Source organism: Pinus tabuliformis, chromosome 7 (assembly GCF_031772625.1).
Source record: "Pinus tabuliformis cultivar Carrire ecotype Pingquan chromosome 7, CPIR1, whole genome shotgun sequence".
Classification (NCBI taxonomy): domain Eukaryota; kingdom Viridiplantae; phylum Streptophyta; class Pinopsida; order Pinales; family Pinaceae; genus Pinus; species Pinus tabuliformis.
Window position 1 is genome coordinate 1,263,972,817 of NC_142293.1, and position 20,473 is coordinate 1,263,993,289.

At 34.9% G+C, this 20,473-nt stretch overlaps 1 pseudogene; it reads right to left on the minus strand.

Moving 5' to 3' along the window:
• Nucleotides 1–5,263: 5,263 nt before the first annotated feature.
• Nucleotides 5,264–9,252, minus strand: LOC149252023 (uncharacterized; annotated as a pseudogene).
• Between the last annotated feature and the right edge of the window lie 11,221 nt (nt 9,253–20,473).

Here is a 20,473-nt window from a genome sequence, read left to right on the forward strand (position 1 = left end):
TGGAGTGAAGCTCGGGGTCACTGCGCAGTCAAACTCTATGGTTGACCAATGGGAGGCTTGATGGATTGGCTTGCGGCCAACGCAAATTGAGATGGCTTCTTGGGAAACTTATGAGCTATTTTGGGTGATAGTCAGCCAAGTCAATTCAAAATTGCGCAGTGCAGATTTCTTAGGAGACAGCCTCAAGCTCTATGCAATTCTGGGTAGCAATACTTGGTCACTGAAGGCTGAGGCTGCGCAGTGCAACTCAGTGGAGGTCTAGCTAATGGAGGGTGGTCTGGTTGACAGATCTTCGACAAAATGGTTAAGTTTGTGAGTCTGTGAAATCATGTATACCTGACCTTGTGAACACACACTCAACATGACTTGATGATAAGACATCTCAAATCAACAAGACAACATATGCTCAGTGTGACTAACTACGGGACTGTCTAATGACGAAAGCGACAAGTGCGATACTTTGGATAGACATTCAGATGATCGTGATGAGACTTGCGTGATAGTTCTTACAACATCGTGTGTGAGTGCGATAGATGTTTACATAGCGAACACAACTCATACACAAACCTTCAACATCATCAAAACAAGGTCACAAACATGACATAGAAATCAACATGTCAAAGACAACAGATGTTCAAACAAGTGAAAAGGAAGAAAAACATGTAGAGGAAACACATGAAATGACTTTTGGGTGTTTGCACACAAGCACGTTACTAAAGAAATGATGATATGACATGACAAGCATAAATTGAGTGACAAGCTAGGTGCAACGTTGTGATGCTTTGAAATTGTAAAGTTCTAGATTTCGAAAACTTAAGATCACACTTAGTCACTTGCTTTCACCTCTTGTACTATTTGACATTTTTTAATTGGTTGTGGACATTTTAATTAAAAAGACAATTAAACTTTAGTGTGAACATTTTTGTTGTGTGTTTTCAATTATATGGGCATGAATATTGTATGATATTTTTTAATATAGTTACAAAATCATACTAATTCATTTATGTTGATTAATAATGAACACATACAATTAATATAAAACTATTGAATTAGTAGTTTATATTGATTATTAATGAATATAAATAAAATGAATATAAAATGACTAAATTAGTCGTTTATAATGATTATTAATGAAAGTAAATGAAATCAATATAAACAACTAAATCAGTTATTTATATAAGTAATATGAAGTTACCAAAAAAGATAAATGACCACTATAAATGATAAATTTGTGATTACAAATGACAACTAAAATTTGCATATATACGACTATTAGTAGCTAATTTACAGTATCTTATAACATGGCCAAAATTTAGTCATATTTCTTTGGTCATTAATTGGTTTCAAATGACGACTAAAATATGCATACATGACTATTACTAGCTAATTTATTGTATCTTATAGCGGGACTAACATTTTGATAATATTTCTTTGGTCATTAATTTATTTTCTTGGGTGATCATATAGTAGTATATTTTATTGTGTATTTGGTCATTAATGGCAGCGATTAATGACTAAATCAATGACTAAATTAATGACCAAATTTATGACTAAATATACTACTAGACGATAAAATTGAGACAACCAATTAATGACTATGCTAAAAATGACTAAAAGTTGGCCACATTATAAGATACTGTAAATTAGCTATCATTGGTCACAGATTGAAAATTGGTCGTTTATATGCAAAATTTAGTCATTCTTCTAGTAACTAATTAGTTATTTTGTACTAGTGGTTTTACAAAATCCATGGGTGAATACCATTGGAAATATAATAAATTAAAATATCATGGATAAATATAATAAATTACAATACCATAGCTAAATACCATGGTTTACAAAATCCATGGGTAAATACCATACATCACTCATGGTTTCAACAAACGTTGATATAAAAATAATTATTAAATGTGGTAATTATTTTCCACCTATATTAGTCAACCACTTAACTGATTGTTGATGTTTAGTTGATCCTTTGATTGATTGCGTTCAAAACCTCCAAAAGTATGATGAACCAACCTAATATAGTATAGTTCAATATGCTAACATTATTAACTACAATCATTGACATTAATGTTATTGGGTAACTATTCTTGATAATATCTATATGTGTAAAATGAAATAGAACTAATTTATGAATTTTAATGAATTTTAAATAATGACCACGAGGTGCTTTGTCTTTTTATCATGTCAAAAGTTATAATTGATTCATTTCTCGTCTACTAGTCAACTAGACCATCTAGTCGATTAAACGATTTCCCCAACCACTCAATTGATAATCCTGCTAGATGATCACTCAAGCAACACGGCAATGAATCTATTATGCTAATCCACCACTTAATTGATTGTTGATGGTTAGTTGATCTTTCAATTGATTGTCTTCAAAAGCTCCAAAAGTGTGATGAATCAACCCAACCTTAAGTTCTCACAAAGAATATGGGAAACCATGTATTTTTCAAAATATCTAATTACTTAGAAATGAATTGGGATGTAGATTTATGATTTATTATAAATATTTAAATTTAAAAACTTACCAAAAATTACCTAGATTGAACTTACAAATTAACTTATTCCATTTCTCAATATGCTAACATTATTGATTACAATCATTGATAATGTTACAATCATTGGAATTAATTTTATTGGCTAATATTTATATTTCTGTAAAATTAAATAAAACTAGTTTAAGAATTTTAATTATCAAAGCATGGCATAATACTTATTAAATAATGACCTTGATGTGCAATCATTTTGTTACAAATTTTAGAATGTTTGGTGAATGTTAACATAGCGTGCTTCATTTTTTTATTAAATCCTTTTCTTACTCTTTATCAAAGATTTCACAACAATAGATTGCATTCTTCTACATTACAATATTGACGAAACTATATTATACAATAATTAGTTCATACTTAGTATATTTGTTCATTAATTAAACCATTTTACTAGTGAATATAATACAATACAAAATATAATTTCACATTTCATGGCACTCCATTTGAGTATTCAACTCAATATATAATTTCTTGATTCATGCCTTTGCTTTGGAATAGTTATAATTTCCACATCTCTCGTAGCTAAGAGAAAGTATTCTTATCAATAATGTTTACCATTAATTAAGACAATTTAATTGAGAGAATTCTCGACTTCCCATTGAGAGAATGCATTATATTAGCTCGAGAGTGTTGTTCTTTGAAGAGAGAACTTTACTTCGTACCAATATAATAGAATTAATGATCATAGTAACCTATCATATCAAACAATTAAAAGGCGTCACAATTCAAGCCTGCTAGCATGTTTCAAGGTGAAAGAGCCTCGCAAATGAAAATAATTTCACTGACAATTGGCCAAAAAAAATTCTCCAATAATCACACAATCTTGCTAATTTGGGCAAGCAATAAATCCCTACACTATAAATTTCAAAAGAGCTATTTTAACATACGTTAGCCCCACCGGATATAACATTGTTTGTAATCCATAGGAACATCCTTCCACTATAAAATTCAAAAGATATAGTTCAACATACATCAGCCTCACTAGATATAGCATTGTTTGTAATCCATAGTAACATCCCTACACTATAAATTTCAAAAGCGCTAGTTTAACATACATAAGCCCCACCGAATATAACATTGTTTGTAATCCATAGTAACTAGGATCTCCATATTGAATCTCACCTAGTGGATTCACCACAATCCTCATAGTGTGATGCACTACCACTAACACCATAAGTCTAAGAGAGCCATTGAGGCACTACCACTGACACCGTAAGTCTAAGCAAGTCATTGATGCACTACCACTAACACAATAAGTCTAAGAGAGCCATCAAATATCTTATTGCTCTGGTTCATACTAAACTTCTTAGTAAAATAATTTATTGGTTCGTGAATATATAAGATTTGTTGGTTCATAATATCTATTAAAGAATGAAAACGAAACATCTATCTATTCAAAAATTAATAATATCTATAATAAAAAAGATAAATATTTATAATTAAAAATAAATATTTATAATTAAAAATAAATATTTATAATTAAAAATATTGTTATATTGTAAATTTATTGTAAATATAAAAATATTACTAAATTAAATATTATTGCTTTATTATTAAAAAAATTATAAATTCAACTAAAATAATAATTACATTAATCTTACAAAAATAATTATATTAATTTTCAAATTAAATTCTAACCATCTAGGTTTTACTAAAATTTATGTTAATAAAACCACAATTCTATTTAATCAACTATCATATACACTGTCAAAACTAAGTTGTTCCTATAAGCTCACAATTAGTTATCACAAGGTTTGCAAAAAATCAATATTAAATTTGACAAGGAAATATTATCATAATAAGTTTCATAAAATGTGCATTTAATAATTTGGGTACTATAATTATAATGTTGTAAATGCAATGCTAAAATTTTCTATAAAGGAAGCAAATTTGAAATGAAATATACCAATATTCTCCTAAACAATTTTGAAATGAAATATATCACTAAAGTTCCGATAAGCTCACAATTAGTTATCACAAGGTTTGCAAAAAATCAAAGGAAATATTATCATAATAAGTTTCATAAAATGTGCATTTAATAATTTGGCTACTATAATTATAATGTTGTAAATGCAATACTAAAATTTTCCATAAATGAAGCAAATTTGAAATGAAATATACCAATATTCTCCTAAACAATTTTGAAATGAAATATATTACCAATAAGCAGGATAGCAGTATCAAAAAATGAAAGCAATATTAAAATGAAATGCAGACTTACCAATAATAACTAATATACAAATACAACTTAACTTTAAGAATATCATTAAAACAATAAAAAAAAAATCAATCCATTAAAACAATAAAAAAAAATCAATCCAGAAATATTCTTGCAGACGGCCAGTTATATTCTCGGATTTAAACTAAATAAACTAAAAATAACACGAGTCTGTTTAACCATCTAGAGAGTTTTGTGAACATGTTCAATGGATATCAATATAAAGAACTTTATTATTAATTACATTATCAATTTAAACCACTCTTTAAAAACCCAACCTAAGGATGTCCCATTTATATAACTTAAAAAATAAATCAAATTGATAACGTAATTGATCAACAAAACATATAACAAAAGCCGCAGCTCTATAGCATAGTAATAGTGATGCACAGATGCAACATTGCAAGCATATGGCATATATCGCGTCTTCTTCCCCGAGATATTAAGCAAATTAGAAATACACGACATCGCTGGCAAGATCACTCACAATTTAAAAATAAGACCCCTGGCCACTTCTAGGCGGGTATCCACTACCCATACTGCGACTCTAATATCGAGATGAATAAGAGCCGGCACCACTTGCCAAATAATCATTTCCATAGCTGGAATAGGTTCCACCAGCTCCACTGCCCCTGAGAGAACCTATATAGTACATCCAAACCAAAAATCAATTATTGGAAAGGAATATAGAAGAGCGTAAGCACTTTATTATCAATACATAATGCTGTAATAAGTGGTGGATTTATAAAAGCCTTACCGTATGTATGACTTCCTCCATAGCCCACACTAGGTAATCCATAATAACTAGGATGTCCAAATCGATTCTCACCTACTGGATTCACCATAATCCCCAAACCGTGATGCACTACCACTGATACCGTATTCTAAGCGAGACCTCGTCGTCGCCGGTACTCCATCTGTAGGTGGTTCTTCCTAGAAATGGCAAAGAAATAACTTTTAGTAAAATACTTTAAAAAACAACATAGATACAATAACATAACGGAAAATATCAAGAACAAAGCTACAAACCAGTGCTGAATATGGACGTTTTGATCCAGAAATATTATCATAATCACGACCACGGCTATCACGATAAGAATTATCCATGCGTCGACCATAGCTTTCTTCTGGATATGGAGGTCTACGTGACACATCTCGAGGAGGTGCGTTGTCTGGATAGCTACTAGACCAGCGATTTGCATAACTATCTCTATTATCCCGGCTTCCATAAGCCCCCTTGAGTTACTCGGATATGCTGGTGTTGAACAAATTTATGCCACACAACAGAGACATTTATGCCCATCAACAACACAAAATAAACCAATAAACATAATCAAACCTTTCCATGAATGAAACGTGCGCCTTGATTGCACTTGAATTGAGCCACTATTTTATAGTATTAGTTACCTGCAGCGCGCCTATCTCGCACCCTTTCAAATGGTGGCGAGTGCCCACGTCGAAGTCTCTTTGATACAGGAGGATATGAATTGTGTTGGAGAGAACGCTTTGCTCCACGACCTCCAATTTGACCTCCTCCACCGATGAAACGACCACCACGTGCTCTAAACCTCGGAGGTTCAAAACTGGTAGGGGCACGAACCCACGGAACCTTGCCACCCCGCGTACTACCACGACCACGCCCAATCTTATAACCCCCGCGAAGACCATTTTTCCATAATCTTCCTTTTTGACGAGGCTTTGATAATCTAGCCTTCACCTTCACCTGCAAGATGGTCACAATTTAGCAAAGCAAAAAATCATAACGTTCTTTTAAAAAAAAGCAAGATGGTCACAATTTAGAAAATGAAAAAAAAAAAAAAAACCAAGAGAATAAATAAATGAAGCCCATAATCATACCTTATGATCACCTTCTCCTAGCCCACTGTTATTAACTCCATCTATACATGCTACAGCAGCATCATGGGTTGAAAAAGTAACAAATCCAAAGTCCAACCTCCTTGCAGAAGGCATGTTGCGTCCCAACTCAATTTTATCGATATCACCATATTTCTTAAATTGCTCTCTGACGCGATCCTCATCCCAGGAAGGTGGTAACCCATCAACAAATACGGACTTAACCTGCAATAGTGCAGTAGAAAACAGGGATTCAAAACTCTTTAATCACGAAAATTTTAATATCGGTAATAGGAGCTTGCTACTCATGAAACAAGAATTAAGCTCAGCAAAATGCTGACAGAATCTTGATGAGATAAAGCTCTTAATTTTCATCTTGGTATAAGAGAATTACAAAATTCAACTGATTATCAATATCATAATTATCCATCATATTAAACCAAAAGAGATCAAAATGAACGCACCTGGGCCATAACTTCCTCATCAGGCTCAACGAATGTCTCTGCAAATGTCACTTTCGCAGTTTTATCGGTACCCAAGATAACATCTCGCTTTTGCAGCCGTTTGTACGCATTCATGGCATCTGAACGGGCTGAAAACTCCAGAAAGGCAAAGCCACGATTCATTTCCTCATTTTTAGGATCTTCTACTAGAGTGAGATCTTCAATATTATCAATGCCAAAGCTTTTTAACTTTTCCCTTAGCTGAAAAACCAAAAATAATGTCAGTTACAAAAATGTTCTAGAATATACATTATACATTAAAATATTTTGTTCAATTAAATAAAACTGATGATAAATTGAAGGTTGAAAACTTACAGTTTCCTTTGTCCATGTCTTGCATATATTGCCCAAAAAAAGTGTGTCACTGTCCTCGCTAGGTGAGACCCCACAAACTTTACCTTTAACCTGTAACACAAATAGAGCATAACTGTTGCATACTTGAGCAAGGCTAAGCATCAGATTGCAAATAAATTCCTGTCAAACAGTGAATCAAAGAAGCACCTGTGGATTTTTTAGTTCTGTGCAAGCACGTTTAGCTTGATCAACGGCTGCGTAACGTATAAAGGCAAATCCCTTGTTTTTCTGTGTTTGGGGATTCATCATAAGTCGAATTTCAACAACTTCGCCAACCTCACTAAATACTTTTCTCAGATCTTCTTCTTCAGCATCCTTGTCAAGGCCACCAACAAATACTTCAAATTCCTTTCGCTTGCGCCTTTCTTTGACAACTTCGTGTTGTTCATCCTCTTCTTTACCTTCATGTTCCTCACCCACTTCTTCACCTTCACCTTCCATCTCCTCACCCTCATCCTCTTCCTCTTCACCTATACTTTCATCATCTACACCTTCATCACCCGCATCTTCTCCTTCGTCCAAACGATCTTCAAATGCTTCTTCCTCATCTTCCTGTGCAACACCGTCCTGCTGCAGATCCATCGCTGCTGCCTCATCCTCTTCTTCCTCTTCCGGTTCAGATTGTGACACATTTTCATATAGCTCAAGTCCCTCGCCCTTGTCATCCTTATCGAAGGGAACCTTAGCGTCCTCTTCTGCACCATGCAGATTTGAAAATATACAACAATTTCAATGCAAGAAAACAAAATGATTCACAAATCTTGAATGTCTACAACAATTGCAGAACCAAAAATGTTTAGAACAATCCAATACACCTTATGCAACATGATAAGTAAATAATTAACAATATGATTGATACAGTATCAGCGAATATAATCAAATGACCAGTATCGTTATCAGTAGCACCCCTACATTATCCAAGTAATTGATCTTACACACATTGCAAATTAGGCAACCTTTAACTGGATATAATATAAAAATGCACAGGACATCTGCAAGACCTTGAAAAAGCTGAATTCATTTTGAACTTTCCTAAAAGACGGACTGCCATTGAGGAGCCAAACGAAAAGGAAATTCCGAAAACATGTTATAGACTTGTTTAAACTACTTGCCTATAAAACCACCATACCCTTCTGAACAACAGACTGCAATTTAACGGCGGCAACAAAAAAACACACAAAAAGAAAAAGCGAAAAACAACACAAATCCAAATGGAAACACAGATTTAAGTACTGCTAAAGCGTTAAAGAGAGAATCCCTCAAATCGTACCTTCCTTAGGCGCAGATTCACTCACAGGGTGTGGCTCCTCTGCAGCACCGTCGTCTTTGGCGGGCGGCTCTTTTAACTTCGCATCTTCTATACTTTTCTCCTTCTTTACTGAAACCTCAAGAACCTTAGTGTCCTTTACAGGTGTGGCCTGTTCTAGCATCTTGGCTCCTCTGCAGCACCGTCGTCTTTGGCGGGCGGCTCTTTTAACTTCGCATCTTCTATACTTTTCTCCTTCTTTACTGAAACCTCAAGAACCTTAGTGTCCTTTACAGGTGTGGCCTGTTCTAGCATCTTGACATTTTGAACAATTTCAGGCTCGTGCTTAGTGTCCTTTACAGGTGTGGCCTGTTCTAGCATGTCAACATTTTGAACAATTTCAGGCTCGGGCTTCCGTAGCGGAGTCTTTTTTATACTCTGAGCAGTCTTGTTCGGGCTCTTCGCCGCCGTCTTTTTGGGAGCTGCTGTTCCCGCAGGCTTTTTCACTGCTCGGGGAGGCATGTCTACTCTAAAACCACCAAAACCTTAAAAAAAATGAATAGAAATGAGTGAGAGTATGAGGATAGAAGAACCAATAGAAAATTCATGGATACAAATAATGAGAGAATCATAACGGAAATATTCGCCAACAATTTATACCAGCTCCTATGTAACAGTCCTCTTATCCTGGTGGAACAAAATCAATATCTGAAAATGACAATGGCAATGCGAGCAAAACCTTCCACGCCCTGACCAACGAACTTTAATGTTCGCGATCAAAACTCGTCCCGAGATGAGTGAGATTAAGAGTGAATTTTCAAATTTAGCAATTCTCTTATATATGAAGCCATCAAAAACCCTAAACCAATTAAAATACTTGAAGCCCCACCGACTCTCTCATTAAACTCGGGTTGAATTTGTGCTCGAGGGTTTTACATGGCATTAAAATGGGGTTAGCGTACAATTAATGCGGGCTGTGAAAGAAAGACGATGAGATTTAATGAACGTCTTTTGGATGGGTGATTAGGGTAGAAAATTATTTTGTGTTATGGAGTTCCATACTAAGAGTTTACCTAGGTAGGGGTTAGTGATTATGTTTAACTTATATTTATAGTGGGTTATTGGTGTGTATTTGACTTAGTGGATGACTATATTAAAAGTTGAGAGTTTGTATTTGACTCAGGGGATAAGTATATTAAAAGTTGAGGGTTTTATTAACCACCCTAGGATGGATGATTGTGAGACTTAATTAAATAGAATGGATGATTGGGAAAGTTAATGAATTACAAGTGTAATTTTAGTAGAGGAAAGGAATAAATGAAATAATGGATTGATTATGTACTCTCTTTTTTATAAAAATAAAAAAAATATTTTTTATAAAAATAATAAATTTCATTTCATAGAATTGCAAATTTAAGACCAAAAAAATTATAGTTATAATAATTTTATTTTTTGAAATCAATTAATTTAAATGAATTAATCTTTATTGTAAACATATTTTTTATTTTTGTTAAAATGTAATAATTTGTTGTGAATAATGTAAAATTTGTATTTACCTGAGGGAGTAGTTTGATTGGTGATGGACATTCTAGGTTTGAAGTTTGAAGTTTTAGGTTTAAATACCTTTTAATTTATTGTGAGCCGTGGGTGGGGTGCATGCGGGTTCACTTAGATGTTATAGTGGCAGCCATTGGTATTGACCTCCTGTCACGCTAGTACAAGCTCAGTCCAATTACCAATTCCCCTAGATACAAAAAAAATGTAAATCTTCTATTCAATATAGTATTGTTAAAGTCAATTTTTTTTTAATATTGCTTCATCGAATTACATATACAAAAGTCATTATAAATAATAATAATAATAATAATGATAATAATATAATTTTATGTTTACCACAAAGTCATGGACCAAATTGGTGTATGTATGAGACCTCTTTATTTGTGGGACAAGGAATCCATCTCTATGTAATGATTTAACTATAGGTGTACATAGTCTACCCCCTTCTAAATTTGAACCTTTGACTTCTTAAGTGGAAACACATGCTCTTAACCATTACACTCACTCAAATTGTACAATAATGGTAATCTAATTTTATGGTCACATCCAAGCTAGAGACCAAATTGGTGTATGAGACCCCCTTTGTTTGTGAGAGAAAATATTTGCTTCTACATAATAATTTAACTATTATAATCTACGTAGATATACATAATGTAATGTGTACCTTAAATTATTTTAATTTTTATATTATGTAGTATATCTTAAATCATGGTTACATTCTAGGAAGCTACTCTAGAGTTAGGAGAAAGCTCGATTTTCTTTCTAGGAAGCTACTCTTGTTACATTTGGAGTTTTCTAGCTTGCTATCTACAGAGCTATGGAATAGAATTGAAGCTTTCCCATCATTAAAATCTCAGCTTATGGAAGAGATCTGGACACAAAAACAACGCGCGAAATTTTTCAAACTCTCCAATAAATCCTCTTCCTACAGAGATTCTTCGATCTTGTTTGGCTTATCCTCAAATAGCGGAATTAATAGCAGCCAAGTGTCTGCACTCAACTCCTGGGTTAATAGCAATATCATTTGTGAACAAGGGTTAACAGCTTCCAGATTTAACGAGGGTAGTGGATCGGGCTCTTTCGGTCATCCTTCTAGCCTTGAAGTTGGTTTCTTTGATGAATGTTGTCCCCAGCTCGACTCTATGCATCCCAATTCTTTTTCTTTCACCGTCGCCTCCCCCGAAAGTCTTGATCGGATGACATCTATTGATATTTGTCCCCCTCACATTTCAGCTTCTGATCTTAGGTCTCATCCTGGCAGTGTTTCATAGACCTGCCCCTCTAATCTTTATTTCTCCTCTAGTGTACCTCATCCGGTTGATGTAGCGTCATCTCTCATCGGTAGCCCTTTCAGCTTGTCACCTTGCTCATCCAGTCATCCCCTCTCCAACCCATATATACATCCTTTGTCTCACTTTGATCACATGAATCATTTCGCTGGCAAGGTTTCCTCCAACATAGGTTCGGTCGTGGTCTCCCCCTCCGACTATTCGCTTAGTTCATCCCCTCTCATCCCCTCTCATCACCGAAGTCGTAGGTCTGGTCTTACCCTATCTGACCTACATTTATATCCTTTGATTCCCTCGAATCCTTCTATCTCGAGTCGGCTACCCATGTCTTCTAACAATTACATCAACATTTGTAATAATTGTTACAATATTAACGTATCTAATAATAATAATAAAAATAAGATAATTTAAATAAGATAATATAAATAATGATAATAATAATATTAGATCTAGTTATGTAAATAATAGTAAAGAAATTATTAATATTAGTAAATCTAACTATAATAATAATAATAGAGGGCTTAGTTATATAAATAATAATAAGGATGACAATAATAATGATGATGTTGATGATGATGATGATGATCCCAATAATAATAATAATAGTATTAATCCTCCTAATAATAAAGTAGTTAATTTGTCGAGTTTTTCTTTTCCTCCTTTGGTCTTTAAACTTTTGGAGAAGGGATCAAATTTACCCTTGCTCCCAAGAAAATTCTCGTGGCGGATATTATGTGTGATGTCGAATTTGGGATAAAGGGCTTACCAGATAATATTAAAGATATTATTCGGAAAGAATGTGTTATTATTCTTAGGAAAGAAAATCCCCCTAAGAATAACATCAGCAAGGATGAGTTCGAAGCCCTCAGATCTTTGAATAGGAACCAAGACATCATTGTTTTAAAAGCTGACAAAGGTGGGGCCGTTGTAATCCTTGATAAGGAGGATTATCGGAAGAAGATGTTGGATCACCTGGTTAACAATGGAAGCTATAGAAAGCTTGACAAGAATCCCTTGAAAAGGATCTCTAGAATGGTTTCTCTTGCTATTAAGTCCAGTAGCACTGTTGGCTCCTTTAGCCATAAACTTATTGAGAGTAGCCCTATCACTCCCAAGATCTATGGGCTTCCCAAAATCCACAAAGAGGGAGTCCCCCTTAGACCCATTGTCAACACCATAGGTGGGCCAACCTATCTTTTAGCTAAATATTTAGCCACGAAGTTGAAGCCCCTGGTTGGCTGTATGGAGTCCTTTGTCAAAGACTCCTCATCGTTTGTTAATGAGTTGAGGGATATGAAATTTGATCCTGGAGACAATATTATTAGTTTTGATGTAGTTTCCTTGTACACTAACATCCCCATTAAGGAAGCCCTTGATTTCATCTTTCACCTTACTGATCCCAACACTGCTAAATTAGTTGAGATTTGCCTCACTTCTACTTTTTTCTGTTTTGAAGGTGAGTTCTATGAACAAACCTGTGGGGTGGCCATGGGTTCCCCCCTATCCCCTATTGTTGCTAACATGTTTATGGAAGACTTTGAATCCAAGGCTTTATCCTCAGTTGTATTTAAACCTAAGCTTTGGAAAAGATTTGTTGATGACACCTGCGCCATATGGCAGCATGGGCCTGATAAGTTAGATCTCTTTTTCCAGCATCTTAATAATTAGTCTAACTCCATAAAGTTTACCATGGAGCAAGAATTTGAGGGTTTCCTTCCTTTCCTTAACATCCTCGTTTCAAATAAATCTGATGGATCTTTCTCCCATCAAGTGTATCAAAAGAAAACTCATACTGAGCAGTATCTTCATGCCAATTCCCATCATTTTCCTACTCAGAAGATAGGTGTTCTCAGCACGTTAGCCACTCGTGCTCTAAGGATTTCTGATGAAGACCACCTTTCTAAAGAAAAGTCCCATCTCCTTAATGTTTTTGTCAATAATGGTTATAGTAGGCCGCAGGGTATTAAAGCTTTCCTCAAATCAAGTAAAGGTCCTAAGATTAAGAAAGACACCATTGATCGTAATTCAGGAGTTCACCTCCCCTTCATCCAAGGGACGACAGACAAGATTGCGAGAATCCTAAAGAAGCATAATGTTCCCTCAACCTTTAGACCCCTCAACACCATTAGAAGTTCCCTAAAATATGTTAAAGACCATGTGAACCCTATGGATATGAAAGGTGTTTATATCATCCTGTGTTCTTGTGGAACCTCATTCATTGGTGAAACAGGTCGATCTATTAACCAGAGGATTAAGGAACACGCTGTTGATATCAAGCACGGGAGGACCAGATCTTTAGTTTTGGTAGAACATGCAAAGAAGACCAAGCATCATATATGCATTGAGGAGGCTAGGGTTATCGCGAAGATTTCTCATTTTCATCACCGTAAGTTTAGGGAAGCCATTGAAATTGAGAGGTCTTCCAATAATATTAATAGGGATGACGGATGGAAAATTAGTAGTTGTTGGATTCCCGCCCTTTCTTAGTTTTTTCTCTATCTATGTCTGGGTTTTTTGTCTCATTTATTGCTTTTTTCCTATTTGCATTATTTACTAATCCTCATTTTTTTCATTCTTCCTTTTTTATGTAATTTTCATGTTGATTCTTTGTTAAAGGTTTTTTCCGCTATCCTTGATTTATAAATTTGTTCTAATCCATATCATTTATTTTTATTCTTATTTCTCTTAGTTAAATCATAAGTCATATTTTTCTTTACTTTATACATATTATCCATTTAATTTATAGCTAATATATTAGATTCTCATATTTAATCCTTTATAATTAGTTAGAAAAGAATATCCTTATTTATTTATTATTTTTTTTATATACTTTTAATAATCTAAATTTAATTATTTTATTTTTATTTTTTTTAGATATTTCTTCTAGGATTAATGTTTATTATTTCCCCAAATTAAGAATTTGTTATAATCCTTGTTATTTTTGTATATCTTTTTCCAAGTCAGATCCAAAGTTAATTTTATGAATTTAACTTATATATAATTTAAATTATTTAGTTATAAATAATGATTTATTGCATAATAAATAAATATTATTAAGTATTATAAAATTATTTAAATATTTAAAATATTTCCCTTTTCTTCCCCAAGTCAAATATAGTCATTTTATTCTAACCGTTAGGATGACTTGTGTTCCTATTTAACCTACTGCCTAGATCTATTTCGTGACCTTGTCCTGAAGATGAACCACACTGGTTGGTTCGAAACGCGTCGACAAAAATATTCGATGTGATTTCTTCCGAAATGTTTTATATAGTCATATTATTATTATGTACTTATAGATAATATCTTAACATAGTGAACTCACTATCACATTCATAAATTGTAAAGTTATGTCATTTTTATTCACTAGTATATTGTTATGTATTGTTATCATGTAAATGGAAACTAGGAATTATAATATTTTTATGTTTAAATTCAAACTAATTCCTTAATTTTTTATGGATGTGACATTGTGATCATATTCATCTTTAAATCCATACTGGGTGATTTGGAGATGGGTTGGTTTCAAAAAAAATTGATTTTACATGGTAAGTGGTGAATACCAATACATATATTTGAATTGTGAATGTTTTATGTTTATTATTTAATTTGTTAAACAATTTTAACTAATAGGTGGTGAATATCAATACATATATTTGAATATTTGAATGGTGAATATTTCAGGTTTATTATTCAATTTGTTAAATATTTGATTAGTGTTTTATATAGAGAGAATAGAGAAATGAATGTCTATGTTCAATTGCACAAATTCTAAAAAAAAATATTTTATTCCAATACATAATTCAATTAAATAATTAAGAAAATAAAATAATTGTTTGATTGTGAAAAGACTTAATGTTAATATATAACTTAAATTTAATTTTAAAGTTGTCAAAAACACTACAATTAAGTATCATTTTTTTTTCTCTCTCATTATAGAGAAATAATTATACCTTATCTATCCACATAAGTATCAAGGTTCTATCCTTTATTCATTGAGGTGATCCCACACAACCTTTGAACCCACTACACTAGTTGTCTTTTGGTCACTCTCCATGCTAAAGAAGACTAATCCATTTATTAAAACCCTCCCTCACCATATTGGGTGCAGCTAACTTGGTCCAAGTTTTGGGTCAAAGACTCTACATTTTGAGGAGCAGAGTGCACGGAGCCGACAAATTTATATTCATTGCGCACTGTTTTAGGGGCTTTAGGGCGGGTCAAAACCCCTTATTTTGTAATGGGTATTGGGTATTAGTCTATTGTTTTGTCACATCCATGGTATGTGGATCGTAGTCTTGTAGTAGGGAAGTTTATATAAAGAAGATGTAATAATTTGTCGATTAAGATAGAACTAAGCATAGATCATTCATATTCTTTGTCTTGAGTCTGTATTTCTAGGTAAGGTTATGCAGTTGAGTGTGCAGAGGCCTTGAAGAGCTGCAACTGAGTGTGCAGATTACCTGCAGTTGGGTGCATAGGTCAGGGAAGAACATGTATTGAAGATCCTTATTAATAAAGAAGAAGTTATGGAAAACTATTGTGTATTCTTTCTATATTATTCTTGTTTTTATTGATATCGTTATGCATGTTGTTTACTAAATTATGTGAAGAATACATGTTATATTATTTTTTATTATGTTTATGCGTTAAGTACCAATCTATAAGATTAATCATCAGCACGAAGTTATTCATGTATGCAAAGTTGTAGGAAGATATAAGACATAAGTAAATACACGGACACAACAACGCACATATCCCTCTGGCTATAGAAACTTGGTTCTGCAACCTCCCATAACCACTTTGGGTGAGACTGTGATCTTCTTGTAGGTCATTGCCGAAAGGGCTAGTGGTTGAGGGTTTTGTTGGTGCGCAACACACTCTGAACCTAGGTCAAGCCCCCTTAAACCAACAAATGGTTCCATTTTTAGGACCAGGATCTACTTAAGGGATATGTTTTGGCGTCCATCGAAGAAAGAAATCCAGGAGTGGGTTGAACAGAAAGAAAGAGAATTTGCAGAAAAAGAGAACAAAAACCCTCGATTATCAGTTGAAGACTGGTTGCAAAAGTATATATTCGAAGAGAAATACGAAATCTTCTTTGGTTCATTCCACATTGAATTGTATGAGTGGGTATCTAAGTTGACCAAGCATAAGACTTGTTTCAAGAACGACGAACCTAAGGAGTGGAATCCTGAATTGATACGGTGACTCAAGAACATCAGTAATAGTATCTCAAGGGCTATTGATTTCTGGATCAATAACACCTTGGCAGAATTTATCACTGAGTTGGCGATATATGCAATTGTATCCTATAATGGAGCTGAAAGAAGACTTTTCAAAGGACCACAAGGTAAGTTCTTATGATCTTTTAATCTCTGGATTAAGATGTACTATGTGAAAAGTGGATTCTGCGAATGCAGTTAGATTAATGTTTGGACAAAGAGGAAATAAGCCTTAACGAGGGTCTATGCAAAGTGGAAACGATACAAAACAGATCTGATGAATTTTATTGATACTGACTATAGCCCCCTATTAGGAGGATCTGAGAATGAAGAATACAGATGTAACCCTACAACCTCACGAAATTCCCCCGCCCATACTGAAGGCGCATCGAAGTTAGGAGTTGAGAAGAATCATGGCATCTTCAATATTCCCCATCCATCCACTCCCCTTACACCCATCCCCATCCCCATAATTCCCCTACACCCCCACCCACTCCCCTTGCACCTAGCCCCCCGAGAAGGAAAATGGATGATGACATTAAGCTGCCTGTTTGTAAAGGATTGGGATGAGAGGATCCTGATCAGTTTTGGTTTGTAGCTGATGCAGTATGGACAACAAGACAAAGCATAAGTGATGATGTAAAAAAGTCATAGATCGTCACGTCACTGCGATAAAGAGAGCTAACCTAATATATGAAGTGCTTTGTGACTAACCTAACTGCTTCATTGGGTGAAATTAAGAAAGAATTGGTATCAGAATTTAAAAAGTCAAAATCATAATCATAGTGTATCACAGAGCTAAATGAAATCAAACAGACAACGACTGAATCTGTGTGAGGAGTTGGATTCGTGATTCAAGGTGTTGATGTGTTAAATAAGCTTTAATATACCCCCAGAACAACATAAAGAGTGGTTCATATTCATGCTACTACCACATATTAGGCTACATTTGACGCAATAGAAGATCGTGACTCAAGACAAAGCATTGGAGATTGTGATGAAGTTGGAAGCTTCGTCGATTAGTGATACTCATCCAGAAGTAAAGCAGATACAAGGTCAGCTAGCCAATCTGGCCTTGGAATTGCAGGACCTCAATAAGGGTAAAGAAACTATATCGGAAGTCTAGTGTACGAAATGTAAAGTAGAAGGTCATTATAAGGATCAATGCCTTATGCTTAGAGATTATTTGGTAAGTGGAGCGTCAAATGCAGTAAAATCAGGTCTGTGGTGTGATATTTGTAGAACGGGAGGCCAACATCATTCTAAATATTGCTACATACATATGTATAGACCCCGAAGCAATTGTTTTGTAATTTTTTTAGATTAGTAGGCCCTGATGAAAAAAATTTCCAAAGTTATGATTTGATGATGGAGCACACTTCTTATACTTATATACTACAAGCTGAAGTACATACACATAAGAAACTAGACCAACACGCTTGTCAAGGAGGATTCCAAGGATGAGGACGAGGATGAGGAGCTAGTTAAGGACGTGGCCAGATTATCTGCTACAACTGTGGATGGGATGGACACTTTGCAAGAGACTGTTAGAATCTTGCAACAACCTACAGTTACTCTAGGTATTTTGATCATGTGATAGAATAATTCCCCTTCCTTATTACGAAGATGCAAAAGAAAATAAACCAACAGCTTGTAGCAAATATCCAAATGATAACAATTGAGCCAAGAGAGGATCAACCACGCATTGGAATGGTAACAAGAAGTGGAGCTGCAACTGGAAATGACAAAGTTAATGGGAAAAAGGAAGTTGAAGCCACATGGGTAAGAAAAACTACTAAAAATATCTTGCATTTTGATATCTTGAAGGAAAAGTAAGTATTCATTGAGGCAAGGTGAAGCTTTATGGACGATGGAGCCTCGACCTCTACCATGTAGCCAACTTAGAAGGATAACTGCAAGATAGTACTGGTTGTGACACAAGATGTGGATCTAAATATTTTGAAGTCTTTTCTATAGACTTGCATGAATTTATTGAGAAATCAAAAGGTCATAGAGGGATTACAGGAATTGATAGACTCTTGTGCTCCTAAAGAGATACCGCAGAGTGAGATGCGCACAATAAATAATATGCATAGACACAAGAAGCGGTCAGGAGAGGAAATGAGTCTTACAACGTAGATTGGGTAATATGACATGGATCAGGTTATCTTCGATCCTAGATCTTATGCCAATGTCTTACCAAAGAAAACTTGGGAATTGATGGGCAAGTTGAAGCTGCAATGGTCAACTATCCAACTGAAGATGGTGAATCAACATAAGATCGTCCCTCTAGGAAGATTGCCAGGCATCACAATAGACATTGATGGAGTGTGCACTACCACCGACTTCGAAGTGATTGAGATTGTGGATGATAATAATCCCTACCCTGTGTTGCTTGGATTGGATTGGGAATTTGATAACATGGCTATAATTAACTTGAAGAAAAGGAAAATGATATTTGAAAGCAATAATATGAGAGTTATTGTGCCATTACATCCATCGGAGGGAGCGAGATATACTGAACTTGTCAGAGAAGAATACAACGCGGATGACATCGACAACATTTACCAGATAACAAAAAAATAAGAAGAATGGATTAACCCTACTGCAGATGGAAAACTGACTTGGGAGAAAGATAGTTCCTGCACTTCATATTCAGAAGAGGAATTGGAAAACTAGCAGAACAGGTTGCATGAAGTGTCTAGAAGGTGATGTGCAAGGATCACTAAAGTAGTGCGTTGTATGACAGCTGAGGTACGTGATTTACCTTTATATGATGGTTTGGTTGATGTAAATAATTTCCTTAGACATTTTGAAAGATGGGAACTTGAATGTGAGAGTGTGCTCTGGATTAAGAATTGAGGGATACTCTGTTAGGGTCCCACCCTAACCCCCTTATTTATGTCATGGGATCACGTCATAGTCAAGAGTCAATAAAGCCCATATTAATATTTGTAAGTGGTTAACCCGCAGATGGGCCGTAGTATTAGATAGATGGTATTAATAAAACCCACGGTATTGGCCCGTGGTATTGCATGTATGAGTCATATATAAAGGATAGAGACTCCCTGCGAGGAGTATCGTGTCTTATTTTGTAATCGAGCTCTGCTCTATTGGAGGTTGCCCCCTCGAAGAGGCATGTGAACATTGCTCTTTGAATAATAAAATCATTGCTATTCTGTGTTCTGGGTATCTTTTCTTGCGCATATTCTGTATCTGGGTATTATTTTGCAGGTTAAGAGCATAACAAGTGGTATCAGAGCACTTTCCATGGCTCGGTGGGATCTCCAATTTTTAACAAATTTTTTTTGGCTAGAGACGTGTTCCGGCGTCTTTAAACCACGGGATCTGTCGTTAAGCGCATAAACCTGGGGATTTGGGGAGGCATGCACGCAGGAAATACAAGAGGTGGTCACGTCTGTTGGACTCCCTTGTAACCCCTGTGGGTACCCTTTGAGTAGTAGCGCATTAGACAGAACCGCGCACGGACTATCTTCCACGTACCCTCTGGGTATATAGGAAGCCCCCTAGGCTCCTTGAAACCTCGCCATAGATAAACCTTCGGCCGTCTTGTGGCTACAGTACACCGAGAACAGCACTCGGAGAGATTACTCACCCGTACGATAGGGTAGTCGGGTTGTACGGCTAAGCGTACGGTCGATCCTCCTTAGT